Source organism: Peromyscus maniculatus, chromosome 23 (genome assembly GCF_049852395.1).
Source record: "Peromyscus maniculatus bairdii isolate BWxNUB_F1_BW_parent chromosome 23, HU_Pman_BW_mat_3.1, whole genome shotgun sequence".
NCBI classification, from domain to species: Eukaryota; Metazoa; Chordata; class Mammalia; order Rodentia; family Cricetidae; genus Peromyscus; species Peromyscus maniculatus.
This window is the reverse complement of record NC_134874.1, coordinates 61,461,714-61,477,846: the sequence shown is the minus strand read 5'-3', so window position 1 is coordinate 61,477,846 and position 16,133 is coordinate 61,461,714. Positions and strand designations below refer to the sequence as shown.

The window sequence follows — 16,133 nt, the reverse complement described above, 5'->3', positions numbered from 1 at the left end:
TGGGTGGAGTCCCTGCCTAAAACCTCACAGTGAGTTGGTGGGTGGCCATATGGTTCGCCAGTGGAGCCCTTGCATAGAATCCCCAGTGGGGGGCTGCAGACCTGGCTTAGTGCTACTGCACTTTGCTACCTTGCAGAAGGCCCTGCTTTCCATTCCCAGCACTACAAATAATAAAGAAAATAACAACAGTGTAGGTGGCCCTAGGAATGCATCATGGGTTGACTGAACTCCAGCCAAAGTCTAACATGCAATACCAGGAGAACTGTGGCTGTCTAGTGGCCCAGACACTGCTGAAGGGCCACGAGGCTAGGGGCAAAGCAGGGGTCTGACACTTCCAGCAGGAGCTCTCAATGTGAGCCAGCATGGAGGGCACCATTGGCCAAGCAGGAAGTTGTCTGGGCTGCTTGCTGGCATCCACACCCACTGAGATCCTTGGTTACTTGGTAAAAGGGTCTTGACAGAACCTGAGAGTTGAGCAGGTATCATAGGAAGTTAGAACAAGCCCTAAATGCCATGTCTGGCACTCTCAGAAGACATAAGGCTGGCATGGTGGCACACTCCTGTGTATACAGCACTATTGTTTTGGGTTTTTGTTTTTGTTTTCTTTTCAGCACTGAGAATGGAACCCAGGACCTCAGCACTGGGCAGACACTTACCACAGAGTTATAGTCCCACGCACTCAGGAGGCAGAGGCAGGCAGATCTCTGAGTTCAATGCCACCCTGGTCTACAGATCAAGTTCCAGGACAGCAAGGCTGTTACACAGAGAAACCCTTTCTTGAAATAAAGGAAAACCAAAAAACCCTTATGTTGTATACTAAGGACAGTAACAGATTTGACTGTTTGGCTTTGGACCTGTGCCCTTCCAACTCTGTACACTTAGGGACAGCCATGCTGAAGGTGTAAAAGTGAGGTGCAGCTTGCTTTGGAAACCTTGGCCTAATGTGTTTACCAGTTCATGCCCTATGTAGCTAGGTGATATAGTAGAAGCCAGTAGGGCTGAATTGTCAGGAAGGGAGGTCTTCAGGGGAGAGAAGTGATAACCAAAGCTACTGAGACTGAAATCCCTGAATTAAAGATTTGTTACCCATGTGTTTTATTTACTTGTTTTATGTGTCCAAGTGTTTTGCCTAATGTGTGTCTGTGTGCCATGTGCATGCTTGGTGCCCATCAAGTCCAGAACAATGCCCCTGGAACTGGAGTTACAGGCAGTTATGAGCCACCAGGAACTGAACCTGGATCTTCTGCAAGAGCAGCCAGTGCTCTTAGTCACTGAGCCATCTCCAGCCCCCCTATTAGCTCTATTATAATTGAGATTTATTTATTTTTGTCTTCTGCTTTGATGTAACAGTGATCTAACTAATGTTAGTGTGATGGTGTATAAACACACATGCAGGCAACACTTTATACACATAAAATAAATTTTCTTTTTCCTTCTTATTTTTTTTAAAGTAAAACAGAAAGACCAGGAGCGGAATGCCATCCTGGATGCCCAGGTGGGTCTGAGCATGCTGCTGAAGCCAAGGGTACACCAGGGAGCAAGGATCAGGGTGTCACCTCTTGCATTCTGCCCACTCTGCTTAGGCTCCTGATGTTAGCATAGACTGTGTGTGGACACCTGTGTCTGCCACAAGGTGTGCAGAATCCTTGGCACCTGCCAGCTGATGGCACCATTGTCAGCTGCCATCCCTCCCTGGTGCCTAGCACAGCAACAGTATCCCATCAAGGGCAGATCAGAGGAGATCCTGTTACCTGGATGAGATGGCTAAGTCAACCTCCAACCTTGTGAATTTTCTGTGGCCAGGAAACCTGAGGCTGGAGGCTGCCAGCACCCTGTTGGCTGCATTCTCAATCTGCTAAGGAATGCTGGGGCAATTTTCCAAAGCTAAGCACATGGATTCCATGACTGTACCCTTAACACAAATGCCAGTGTAACCATTCCTAACTTCTAAGTGCCAGGATTAAAGGCACGTGTTACTTCCACTTGGCAATAGCTTCCAAAACATGCATAAACCTGTATTCAGATTGTTAGCCTAGCCTACAGAGCAATTTTAGAGTGTTTGATGATTGGGTGTCTTTCAGGGATTTGAAACCTATGGGTCTCAAACTGAATATTCCCAATTCATAAGTGCTTGCATGTATGAATATCTGACAATTTTCTCTCAACTTTCATAAAATCTAGTGAAATTATACATAAACTTGCTGGAGTTGAGTGACTTCATTATAGAAGCTTATTTCTGAAAAAGTTTTATTTGTATTTCATAATTGTTTTCTTGGAGTTTTTTTTTTTTGAGATGGGGTTTCTCTGTAGTCTTGGCTGTCATGGACTCACTCTATAGACCAGGCTGGCCTCAAACCCACAAATACACCTACCTCTGCTTCCTGAGTGCTGGGATTAAAGGGGTGTGCCACAGCCTGACTGGGAAAGTAATTCTGTTGGTAGGGTTCTTGCCTAGTAAAATGGATGCCCTGGGTTCTATTCCCAGCACTGCACAGAACATCACATGTTGGTGCATGTCTGTACTTCAGAACATGAGAACTGGAGGCAGGAGGATTAGTAGGTGCTGCCATGACATTAGTTCACTTTCCCACATTCTTAAGCTTAGCTGAACACTGACACTTTGTCCTACCTAGCTCATTAGGTCAGAACAGGTGAGGACCAGCATCTTTTTTCTGTGTAGCTTGAACTCAGGATCTACCTGCCTCTCTTTCCTGAGTGCAACAATTACAGACTACCTACCAAGCTACAATCATGTGAAGCATAGTGAAGGTTAACAAGTCATTTTCTAAGCCCAGCATGTTGCTTGTAACCCTGGCACTCAGGAGGTTGAAGTGGGAAGGTAGAGAATTCAAGGCCGACCTAGACCAGGGAGTAAGACCCCATGTCAACAAAACCATTTTCAAGTCATGGATTCTCAACGAGGGTGGTACTGATTCAGAGGAGAAAACTGTCAGGGAAAGGGTGGGTGGTGCCCTGTATCCTGTGCCTTGTTACACTGTGGCATGCTTAGCAGCATCCCTGGCCTCACAGGTTGACAGAGGAACTTTCTTCCCAAGACAAGCCAGCCAAAATGCCTGCAGACATTGCCTACTGTCCTCTCAGCTGCAGATCAGCCCCTGATGGAGACTGCCTTGAGGAAGAGGGAGGGGATTATCCCCTGGGAATAGATGAACAGGCTTGGAGGGGCCTCTTCCTGAGAGGAAGGGACCCATTGGGATATCCCCACAGCCCATTTCTCTGCCCATATCTCTGAAAAGGTTCTAATGTTAAAAGGGGATATCAGTGCAAGGCCTACTCCATGCCATGAATAAGTTGTGTTCTAGAGCCTGGGTGGGACATGGATCAGAGATGGCCTGCTGTAACTGAGCCAGTGTCCTTGTCCTGCCCATCCCAAGAAGCACCACTACAGGGAGTTCCCAACTGAGGTGCACCAGATTCTGGGCAAATTCCCTGCTGGCTACATCCATTACTTCACACACCGCTTCCCAAGGTTGCTACTACACACTGACCATGCCATAAGGGCCTGTGCTTTGAGAGCTTCTTCCTGCCCTACTGGTCACCAGCTTTGGATGCTGGGAAGTCCTGCCAGATGTCAAAGAGCTGAGACAACCAGGTGCCCCAAAGTTGGACCAAGGAGTTTATAAGCCCGTGCCTCAACCTTGTCTAGGGAGCATCAAAATATTGGACAGCATCAAAATAATGGACAGCAGTTTAAAAGCCTGAGGCTGTTGGAACAGAGAAATCCTCTGGGTTCAGGGCTCTCACAAAAAACACAGGATAAGATAAGATATGCACATGTATTGAATAAATATAAAGCCAAGGAAACAACAGTCTCAAATTCAATAGAAATATATCTATACAAATTATACAGTAGGCTGAGGGCAGGGGAAGAGGTTATAAACTCAGATCCAGACGTATACAAAAATAACTTACACAGCAACCCCTTCCCTACCCAGCCCCATGGACACAAACACTGAACAGCAGTCCTGGAAACCCAGCAATGCAGTCCCAGGCAGAGCTTGCAGAGTGAAGGGGCACCAGCCCAAAGGACAGAGGCCTAGGAGTCGTCCTCGATCTGTTGCAGGTAGACTTTGAGCTCAGCAGCCTGTCTACCATGGTGTGGGCATAGCATAGCTGTCTACCCAGTTCCTACCAGCAGCCATATTCCTCCAGAAGGCTCAGGCAGTATGTGTGGAAGTCCCCGTTCTTGTTGATGTAGGTCACAGCTGCCATCAGGGGACACAGGATAAGTTTGGTGTGTCCTTGGAGGGAAGAAGGGAGTGAGGGAAGAGCTAGCTGGTGCCCGAGGTTGAGGCAAAGCGGAGGAAGACCCCCCACCAGGTGAAAGGACAGCACTTCCACCCCACCCAGCCACCTCAAATACAGGCCCCTGCACACCTGGAAGAAATCAATCTGTATAGTGCCGTTGCTGAGGTGCAGGATGATGGTGCGGCTTGTGAGGAACCATCTTTTCAGGTAGGGCAGGCGGGCCAGCTCATCACCTTCCTGGGCTGTGGTGTTGGCCCCTGCCTTCTGCAGGTGTTCATTCATGTAACTTCGGAAATGCTGGAGGAGAGTGATCTGGTTGGAAAGTTGGGGAAGAGATTTCATAATGAGTGCCTGACCCCAGGGCAGTCCCCATATCCTGCCGCTCTGCCCCTCAGCAGCCAGTTCCCACCTTCTTCATCAAGGAGTCAGGGTGGGAGCTCATGGTGGGGTGAGACTCCATACCATCATGGTCTATGTACTGGAGGCTGTCGCCATCATTGTAGAGGACGAGGCATGCTGAGTCATTCAAGAGTGCCCCTGTACTGTTGTCACAGAGCTGATACCCTAATGGCAGGGGGAGGGCTGTCTTAGAAAGGCAGGAGGAGGTGGACAAAGGCTGGGAAGAGCTCAGTAGTAGAGCGCTTGCATGCATAAGTTAGTAACATAGACACACAATTACAGACATCACTCAGTCATTCACTCAAAAGCTACCATGGCCACACCATCCGCTGCCCATCCCACATTCTGGAGATACCTACCAAGTCCATATTTCATTGATTGGTCTACCCACAGGCTGACCCAGAAGATGGGGATGCATGCAGGATCCTCAGCCTCTTCTGGGATAGAAACATAGCACTGATTAGGCCAGCCCCTTCTTCTGTCTTCTCAGATAGCCCTCCCCAGAGCTGGGAGGGGCACCCCATGAAGCCTGGGGAGGGCTCTGAAGGTACAAACCCAGACACCCAAATGGAAAATTGCAGCCCAGGACATCAAGTCCCAATTCGTTCAGTGGGCCTCTTTACTGTGTCCCAGGAACTGTGGTAGGTGTGGATAGGAAAAGAAACCTGAGGCTTCTGGAAGGACCCATGTACCACCCACAGGGATGAAGAGTGATCAAAGTCTCTCAGCTGCTCTGTCATTAACATCAGGGCTGGTGGAAAGCCTAGTGCCCCAGATTAAAGTGGTGAAGAAACTGAGCAGACCCAACCGTTCCTGCAATGCTAGAACCAACTCAGTGCACATGAGTCCCAAACTGCAGATACATGAATGTGCTGGGAAGAAATGTTAAGGAGAGTTAAGTCAGGTTAGGAAGTGCTGGCAGTGGGGGTCAGGGTGGTGACAGTGGGCACGAAAGCCCTGAGGCTGGAGCTGACCTGAGTCTCTTGAGGACCAAGGGAATAATTCCCTGGGCAGAAAGGAGACAGAAGAAGCAGCTGTGCAGAGGTGACCTACCAGTCACCTACAGAGTGAGATGGGGCAGAAACAGGCAGAAGGCACACCAGGAGGGCCTGGGTGTCAGGCTAACTCATCTGGATGTTGATCTCCAGGAAATGGGTGCTGCTTGCTGACTGAGATGCCCTGCCTTCTCCAGATGGGAAGCCCCTGCAGGACTCACCTTGTCGCACCTCCTTCCCTCTGAGGGCTTGGAGGCATTGACCCTGGTCAGCAGCTGCAGCATGTCACCGAGGTGGCACTCGATGGCATCACTTGTCCCCCAAACCACTGACTCCTCCTTTTCCCAGGGATGGTCAGGCAATGGTCTCTCTACACCTGAGAAGGTGACATGGCCATTAGCTAGGCACAAAACCACTGGAGGGAGCACAGGCTGCCTGCCACAGCCAGCACTCTTCCCACAGTCCCATTAGCTCTCACTGCTGTTGGAAACTGAGTCAGGACCGGGTTGGTGTGTCAGGTACATGGTGCTTACTGAGAGGCCACAAAGCTTCAGGAGCTCAGACCTCTGCTCCAACAGCCTGCCCTTCCAGGACAGCAGCTACTGCTGTCTCTCAGGGAGGGAGCCTGGAGGCACCATTTCAAGCAAAGAATGAAGGGCACCTTGTGCATCCAGGAAGTCAGGAGGATGGGTGAAGCGCAGTGTAAGCCTTTTGCTTTGAGTGCCTACAGATAACAGTCTAATGAAATCCACACTGAAGCATTAGTTGGCCTATGGTGACCAGAGCTGTGCTGGTCACTGATGCTGTCTTTATTATTGAACGATTCACTTCCCCAAACCAGCATGTGTCAGTTCTCCTGTGAAACAGGACATTCCCTAAAGTTTCAATTAAAAACAACAGCAACAAAAATCCCAGCATGCTGTATTAAGAATTTTAGTGTGAAATAAAATATCCAAGCTCTGATATTAAAACTAGATAAAAAGGTGCTGGAGAGATGGCTCAGCCACTAAGAACTCTGGCTATTCTTGTCAAGAACCTGGCTTTAGTCCCCAGCATTCTCATGGAGTCTCACAACCACCTGTAACTCTAGTTCCAAGGAATCCAAGACAATCTTCTGGCCTCTGTGGTCTCCAGGCATTCATGTGATGCACATTCATATATGCATGCAAAATACCCATTCACAGGAAAAACAAAATGAGTGTTTAGAATATGTAAAATCAAACCTGTCCAAATATAACTATTGGAAATGGAGGAGGACTACCCCAGGATCACATAACACATGATACAATTTTCTACATTTGGATAATCTGGAAAATGTCTATAATACATCTTTATTTATTGCTACTTACTAAAAACAAAGAATCCTTAAAGTAGCAGTATTTTAATACCTCCCATAGGATAGGAATCCACAAGTCCAGCACTACAGGAAAGGGTCACAGAAAAGGGGGCTCAGCAATAGTTCAGTTAATAGAGATCTTGTATAGTGTGAAGCCCTGAATTAAGATTCTCAGCTCCTTATAAACTGGCCATGTTGGCCCATACCTGTAATCTAGCACTCAGGAGACAGAGGCAGAAGGAACAGAAGTTCAAAGTCATCCTTGGCTACTGGGAATTCTAAGCAGACTGAACCAAATGAGACATTGTCTCAAAAAATAAAACAGAAAAATAAAAATTACAGTAATACTTACTATACCAAGACCCACATGTAGGTGCCAAAATTGATGGCCAATAGTTTTTCAAACAACTTCCTGCAAGACACTTGTCAATTACGGAAGAAACAGTATCTGTAGCAGGGACAGCCTTGTCTCCCTGATGCACTGAAAAGAGCACATCCCCTCTGCAGCATTCCTGCTCAGATTGTAGAATCTTCCCTAAATCATGAGGAAGCAACAAATCCAACAGGAAACACACTCCTCAGCAACCTCTGAGCATGTCAAGGTCACAAGACACAAGGAAAAACCCAGAGACTGTCACAGGCTGGAGGAAACTAAGAAGCTGAGGTCTCTAAATGCCATGTGCGGTACTGACTTGCATCCTGATACAGAACAAGGTGATGTTAATGGGGAATCTTTTTGATTAACAGGAGGACTGGAGTTTGTTGACAGGATTATCTGGTGGTTAATGTTTTTGTTTTGGTAATTATTCCATGGTAGAGATGTGCTGACAGTGGAGGAAGCTGGGGAAGGGTACATGGGAAGTCAGCCCTATTTTGTTTATAATATTTTTGTATAGCCCTAAAATAATTTCAAAATAAACCAAGTCATTGAGTCAAGGGTGAGGCACACATTTGTAACCCCAGCATTTGGGAGTTAAAGGCTAGCCTGAACAACATGAGACTCTGTCTCAAAGCACCAAAACCAAAACTAAATCATTGCAAGTCATTTGCCTAAAAATGTAAATCTAATTGAAACAGATGAATTGAGAACTTTATATTAAATTAGAAGTATATCCACACAGAGAAACAAAGTCCTTCAAGCTACTTCTCAAAGACTACAACCCTTAATGAAATATATTAAGGTCAAATAAAACTGCAAGAATAAAATAGTATTTCTAAAAACAGTGGCACACTCCTATGAGCCTAGCCCCTTGGGGGAGAAGGGGCAGTGAGGCCAGAGATTTCAAACCTGAGGCCACTCTTGCCTTCATAGTCTTTTTCAATAAAAAGGAAGGAAGGAAGGAAGGAGTGAGTTAAAAAACAAAATAAAAGAATGCTACCAGGTGAGGTGGCTCACACCTTTGATCCCAGCACTTTATTGTGGCAAAAGAAAAAGAAGCAAACACACAAAGCAATGACTTTACTCACTGAGCCATCCCCAGCCAGAGTAGTGTGTTCTGAGAGGAGGAATCTAGATCTTCAGCACAAAAAACTGGTTGTTAAAATTTTTTCATTTAATTTTTTATGTGTATGAATACTTTGCCTGCTTGCATGTCTGTGCACCATGTGTGTGAAGTGCCTGTGGAGTTCAGAAGAGGGTGTCAGATCTCCTGGACCCCAGTAGGAAGCATGGCCATGTGTATCTATAACCCCAGTTTGGGGAGGAGGTGGAGACAGACAGATTATGGCAGCGTGCTGGCCAGCCAGCCTAGCAGAAGTGGTGAACTTCTACTTAGTCAGACCCTGTCTCAAGGCACTAAGGTGGATCCTGATAGACAAGCCATATGACATCCTACTCTGGTCTCTGAATGCATGTGCATACGTGCACACACCTGCACATTTATGTGTTTGTGTGCCAGCATATCATGCATACATATGTATACAACACACACATACACACACACAAACACACACACACACACACACACACACACACACACACACACACACACACACATGCATGTGTGTGAGGACGAGCAAAGAGTCCCCATTTTTAACTCTTTGTGTGGCTTTCAATGAGATATAATTTCATATGATAGTTTTTTATTATTTAACAAAACCCTCCAGAACTTAATGACTTAAAACATCAAACTATTTATTTGCGGATATATGTTTGTGATAGTGTTTTTACTTGTGCACGAGCACATGTCCATGTGAGTATGCTTGCACATATATGTATGAATGCATGCATGAGGGAGTCAGAGAACCTTTGGTAGTGTTCCTCAGGTGCTGTCCATGCTCCTACTATTCTGAGTCTCTCTGCTCAGAACTCACCATGTAGGCCGGCCTGGTTGACCAGCGAGATCCCAGGATGCACTTGTCTCTGCCTCTTCTGTGCTGCATTAGTCTTACACCACCACCATCCTCGAGTCTTTTCACATGGGGTCTGGGGCTAAAACTCAAGTCCTTGTGTTTGCAAGGTAAGGACTTTACCAACATGGTTCTCTCCCTGCCCCTGTTTCTTTTTAAAATTACTCTTAGCTGATACTTTTCCTGAGCAGGTTTAAGTTTCTGCAGTGATTAACTGAAAAAGTAGTAACAAAAAATTGGTCATAAGAGGAAATTGCCTTTTTTTGTTTGTTTTTTTGAGACAGGGTTTCCATGTGTAACAGCCCTGGCTGTGCTGGAACTTGCTTTGTAGACCAGGCTGGTCTCAAACTCACTGAGATCCACCTGCTTCTGCCTCCTGAGTGCTGGCATTACAGGCATGGGCCACCACTGCCCAGGTGGAATTCTTTAAAATGGGCTCATTCATGATATATTGTGAACCACACTAAACTTTGTCAGAAGATCAGAGGGACAAAGCAACAAGCCACTGCCAGGTCTTACCTCTAGGACTCCTCAGCATGAAAAGTCCTCAGCTGATAGGATTCAGGTTGAATAAGCTTCCTCAACCAAAATGGCCACCACTGTTTGACTCTGTTTATCTCCTAGATTGAGTCAATCTTATGTAGTCCAGGGTGGCTTTGAACTCACAGACATCCAGACGATCTCTGCCTTAGGAGTGCTAGGATTAAAGGTATGTGCCACCACTGTCTGGCATCTATGTTTAATCTAGTGGCTTGTTCTGTTCTCTGATCTTCAGGTAAATTTTATTAGGGTGCACAATATATCACCACATTTCCACATTTTTCTCTAAAATAATAAGAGGAGGTTATAGCTAATATAAGAAAAACTATATACAAAAAGTATATACAATACATACAGTCAAGTATTACATTAACAATGTCCAGTCCATTAACATTTGACAAATTCAGACAAAGAGCTCCATTATTTATCCTATTTTAGTGAGTCCAAAATGTTGTCTCCAATTAATTTCCTACCCTAACTTGTATTACCAACCGAAAACTGTCTTTGAATGTCTTTCAGACTTGTACACTTTACACCTCTTTAGTGAGTTTCTTTTCTGCATTTGTTAGCATGGAAAACTATAGCTATAACTATCTAGTTTTCAGAGCTCATGCTCTTTCTTTAAAATGTTATAAATACTTGATGGTGGAAAACAAACCTCGACAGATTACCTCCCAAAAGATAGCTTTGACTCTAGATCAAAATTTATTAAAATAAGCAATGTTCAGTTTAATTCTTATAGTAACAACGACAAGTACTGTGGAGATGCACATAAGGTACAAAAAAGACATTTACACACTCAGACGCCACAATTTAACTTAAAACTTCTTTAAAACACACCTCTCCAGTTCTAGTATTCCAATATTCTAACAGAATCCAAAAATACATATCAGTACATATAGATAAGGACTTATATATATTCATTTCTGGACAAATAGTTGCTCATCATTTTTATAATTTACTTCTCTGTTCCCTGTGAGAAAAATTACCTGAAATGAAAAATATAATGGCAGGTAGGCTTATTTTGCTTCCTTGTTTTTAAGAGATATCATCAATATTAAAGAGCAGACATTGTAGGATTCAGGAGAGCTGCAGGTGGTGAGATTTGAGTGTATCAACTCTTTACAGAGTAGAGTACAAGGAACCTGAACTGGAGGCCAGAACCTGAGGTCGGTATAACCCTCAAAAGTCTGTGAATAATGACCTACTTTCACAATAGAGGCCAAAACTCTTCAAAATCCTACAATCTCCTTGTATAACCAGAACCTCAGTATCACAATCAACTGAATTAGAGAAAGAACAGCAGCCATAAGTAAAAATATCCCCAATTTCAGACACACACCCATCATCACATCTAAGTGTAGTATTGAGATGATATGATCCACAATGCACCATCCCTTAACATCAGGTCTGCTTGCTATATAACACACAATTTGGGTTCAACTCCACACCATGCATATGACTTTCCTCAGCAAAAGACATCCAAGATGCAATATCCTCTAAGGCCCTCCCTCCTCACAGGACTCTGGGCATGCCTTACAACTCTGGTCAGTTAAGTCGGAAACCTTGATGCACACTTCCTTAGGCCCCTCAAGTTTGCAACTCTTTACTTCCTGCAACACAGAACCATTTTTAAAATTCTAGTATGCCCTGCCACCATCTTAAACTGTACCCTGATGCTTTGGGTGATAGTTACAGTAGTCTCTTTGTGATAATCCATGGGAATTTGTCTGTATTTAATCACTCTCTAGCAGGGATCCATCTCATCAGCCTTTTCAGTCAAATACATTCCAAAGGAATTGTCATATTCTCATTTATAGTCTTCTATGGGTGCTCTTTTAAACTGAAGGGACCCCAAATATTATCACTGTGCACAGCTTAAGTTTTCTGTTTAGTATTATACATCTGTCAATTCCAGGAGCTTTGTCATAAACTTCCTACAGCTTTAAATCACCGGGTTTGACACAAGATCACGGAATTACTTATTTCTTGTTATTATTTCTTTTGAGATTTGCACTTGGTCCCTTCCTCTCAGTTACCTTAGCTCTAACACCTGTCTGTATCCCTAAAACTTTCTGTCCTAGTTTTCAACCATCGAGTAAAATGAGTCCTGTCCACATATATGTAGAACATAGTAGAGTAACCCAGGATATAACTATAGATGAAATTTCATACTACTTCTCCCCATGAATGTGTCAAATGACAATTACTCCTCTTCATGGCTACCTCCAATCTCAATGCAGGGATGTGGTCCGCTGTGTGCTTGCACTAGGCTTGTGCATGCTGTCACACTTAATGTGAGTTCATGACTCAGCTGCTGTGTTGTGTACCGAGGACACTGTTTCCTAGAAGTAATCAACACTGCCTGTCCCTTAGAATCTTTCTACTCCTCCACAGTGATCCATGAACTGGTGAGGAGGCAATAAGATGTAAATGTCACTAAGGCTGATCATTATCCACTCATATTCCATGTACCTTGGCCAATGGCTTGTCTCAGTGTTAGACACCACCTGCTCTGAATAGAAGCATTTTTTGCATTACTTAACTTTGACATCACTATTTTCACAGTTTGGAATATAACACCTGTTTGATTAAAAATTAAATACTTCATTGTGTGTGATATCACAATGTAAAATGAAATTTGGAACTCAGCAACCTAAAGACAATGGGTAATAATGCTGGACTCACATTTATAATCTTAAAAAATAAAAATTATAAAGCTGAGAAGTCTCAGTGTGGATGGAAGTATAGACAGTGTTTCCATGGTACAAGATGAGTATAAAGGTTCAGGGTAACAAAGGGGGAGTTCATTCTTTGGCATGCAAGAAAGGAAGAGCACTGGAATCCACAAAGAAGTAAGGACCCATATAAAGAGGAAACCAGAAAGGCAATGTGGAGAAAGGAAGGGAACAGTCCACTCTTCCACATGGAGACCAGGTGATAGTAGACGGGAGGACCCACAGAGGATACGGCATCTGGGCAAAGAGCCCTGTTTCTGAAAGACTGGTCTTCCATTTCAAATGAGAGACATGTGGTGTTGGTATGTGTCAACCTAGTGGAGAAATTTCCTGTGACAGTCTTCTAGGCAGACTAGATTTGTGAACACAGGGACTCCATTTATTCACAATTCATAGAGTACTATTATCAGGGGCCCACTGGACAGTTTATGGAAGAGTCAAATACCAAGGTGCCTGGGGATCACATTCATTGAGTTTGTGTATGTCAGGTGGTCCAATAGACAGGCATGAACATTGGCCTGTTCAGATGCAGATACTCTGACTAAAGTCAAGAAGAAAGAACCACAGATGACTGTATCTGTCAGGGCACCTAAAATGTAACTTGATACTCTGACTAGAGACACATGCTTGAGATTGCATTAGTGCTACTTGGATAGGTCAAGGAAATGTCAGAAGAATATTGAAATGACAAATGCCATATAACCAAAAGGACAAGTCTGGTGATGTCCATGCCATTATTTCCTACCATTGGGTTGACTTGTGTTTCTATATCTGAAGTTAAATAAACCCTGCCTCCTGTAAGTAGATCTTTGCCAACTATTAGATCATAACCAGGAAAAAAATTAGTAGTAGAGTGGCTTGACACAAGAATGTGAGAGAAAAAAAATAAAAATCACTATGGATTTTGCCAAGCCTTGATTGGACCATTGCATGTGACATCACATGGAGTCCAAGTGATGTAAGCTAGATATCAGCCAATAAAAGAGCGCCACCTAGGGCTGGGTTTTGTCTTTGTACTTCAAAGAAGCAGTTGGTTGGTGGGAGAGCAGTTGGATTCAGTTGCTTCTGCTAAATTTGGACTTTTCAAAGCCTGTTGGATCTCGACTTAGTGAGTATATTTCCCAGGCTTTCAGTTTGGGCTTTTGTATCTATTAGGTATCTATTCATTGCTTTATTTACATCTTTGGTTTGGGTTTTGATTTGTGCCTGTAAATGCTTTTTCCTTATTTCATCTCATTATTTATTTATCATTTTTGCCTTTGTTCTTGTGGAATTTACACATATAGTGGTATATATTATCTCTATAGCATGAGGAATTTGATCATGACTTCCCATATGTGACTATTTTGCATTTTGATCATATTTACATGCTCTATTTCACTTACCCACACATTGAATGTGACAAGTACTTCCAAATCATCTAAGTTTCTTCTCTCTGCTTGTTCAGAATCACTAGAAAACAAAATATGACACTGGTGTTTCTGGAACTGGAACATTTGAAGTAACATTTTTTCTAGTTCCAAATGTTTTCCTGAAAAAGGCATTTCATTCCTTTGATGTCCGATTATAGGTCTTACCTCAGTGTTGTGTGTGTGTTCTGCTTTGTGTCAATTTGTATGTGTGGACGAATCCTAATGTTCCTGGGTGATCGTGAAGTATGGTGTTAATGTGTTGTTGAATTTGGTGTGAGCTATCTCTCATTAAGGATTTTTATAACCTATTAGTCCAGAATATTGCCTGACACTGGCCCCCTTTTACGTTTTATTTACTTGGTGTGAGAATAAGGGTAATGCGTTTTTGATGAGAAAATATTTGAAAATGTTCTTTCACTCAGACATATAGGATACCGAAATATCTGGAGAACATTGCTGTTTTCTGTTGAGATGATAGAATTCATCACTGAATTGTCCTGGTCACTGTCTGAGTCTTTCTTGATACTCAGTACTCAGAGTGTTTGTCTAGTTTTATTTCCTAGACTTTAATTTTCCCTTTGACTTATTATTTCCCTCCTTCTTGGATTTATTTTTATTTTTTATCAGGGGAAGGAGGGAATGGCCAGAGCTTACAAAAGGACAGTGATGCATGGACAGATCTTCCTTTCAGACAAAAGGTCATTAGTAAAGATGGTCTGGACACTCTGTGGGTGTCTTAAGGAGTTTTCTTCCCACCAGACAAAGTGTGTCTCCATTAACTTCATGGTGTCTGAGGGGAAAGGAGTTGCTTCAATATCAAGAAGCAGGCTTGGTTAATATGAGACCTATGCTACATGACAGAGGATGGGATCTGGAATTTAGGCTACTTGAAGAGCTCATTCACAGGGTGGATGGGAGAGATATGTTCAATGTGTGACTGTGTGACAGCAATGAATCTGTCTTGGCTTCTGGGAAAGTAACAGGAGTGGGGTTGGGAAGGATAGTAGCCTTCTCTGCTAAGGGCATTTCCTTGGGAACAAGAACGTGAATAGAAAAAAAAATTAATAATTTAACAGAAAATAATTTTTAAAAAATCACTGTGGTTTTTTTCTGAGCCTTGATTGGTCCATAGTATGTGATATCACACGGAATCCTTGTGATGTATGCTAGATACAAGCCAATGAAAAGGCACTGCCTGAGGCTGAGTTTTGTCTGTACTTCAGAAAATCTGTTGGTTGGTGGGAGAGCAGTTGGACTCTGTTGTTTCCCATACACTTGACCTTTTCCCTGACCTGTTGGATCTGGACATAGTGAGTTTGATTCCCAAGTTCTCAGTTTGGGATTTTGTCAATTGTATTTAATTATTTCTTTATTTACATTATTGGTTTGGGTAGTATTTTTTTCTATAATTCCTTTTTCTTCATCTCAACTTATTTTCCTTCTATCACCTTCTTTTCTTTGTCATTTTTGGCAGTGTTCTTGTGTATTTTACAAATTTATTGTTATATATTAAATGCATAGGATGAGGAATTTGATCATGACTGACATCTGGCTGTATTCTACTTTGATCATATTTATCTGCTACACTTTACTTCCCGACCCATTGAATTGGACAAGTACTTTGTCAAAGGGCCAAGTTCCATTAAATTGGACCCCTTATACAAGGGCTATCCCCCTGCCTGCTCATGACCTGCAGTGAACAAAATGTGACACTTGTGTTTGTGGAACTGGCATGTTTGTAGTAACACTTTCACTAATTCCAAGTTTTTCCTGAATTAGGCACTCCATTCCACTGATGTCTGATTTAGGACCTACCTCAGTGAGGTGTGTATACTATGCCCTTTGGCAATTTGTGTCTGTGTACGAATCTTGAGTGTTCCTGGTTAAAGATGTCTTGATCATGAAGACTGGTCTTATTAATGTGGTGTTGAATTTGAGGTGAGCTATCAATTATTCTCATTCAGGTTTTTTTCCAATCTGTCATTCAAGGATATTGGCTGATACTAGGATCTTTTTGAAATGTCTTATATGGTTTGGAAATTGGGGTAATATTTCTTTCATGAAATGTGCTTGAAAGTGTACCTTCCCTCCGTTT

The 16,133-nt window shown here is 43.3% G+C and overlaps 1 pseudogene across 1 annotated transcript in view; it reads right to left on the bottom strand.

Moving 5' to 3' along the window:
- Positions 1-3,948: 3,948 nt before the first annotated feature.
- LOC102912766 (serine/threonine-protein kinase PLK1-like) overlaps positions 3,949-16,133 on the bottom strand; it is a 203,106-nt pseudogene continuing 190,921 nt past the window's right edge. Inside the window, exons 3-7 of the transcript XR_013047585.1 lie at positions 5,895-6,039; positions 5,028-5,140; positions 4,679-4,833; positions 4,389-4,581; positions 3,949-4,262 (exon numbers count right to left, since the gene is read on the bottom strand). The product of XR_013047585.1 is annotated as a serine/threonine-protein kinase PLK1-like (transcript). The remainder of the gene's footprint in view (positions 4,263-4,388; positions 4,582-4,678; positions 4,834-5,027; positions 5,141-5,894; positions 6,040-16,133) is intronic.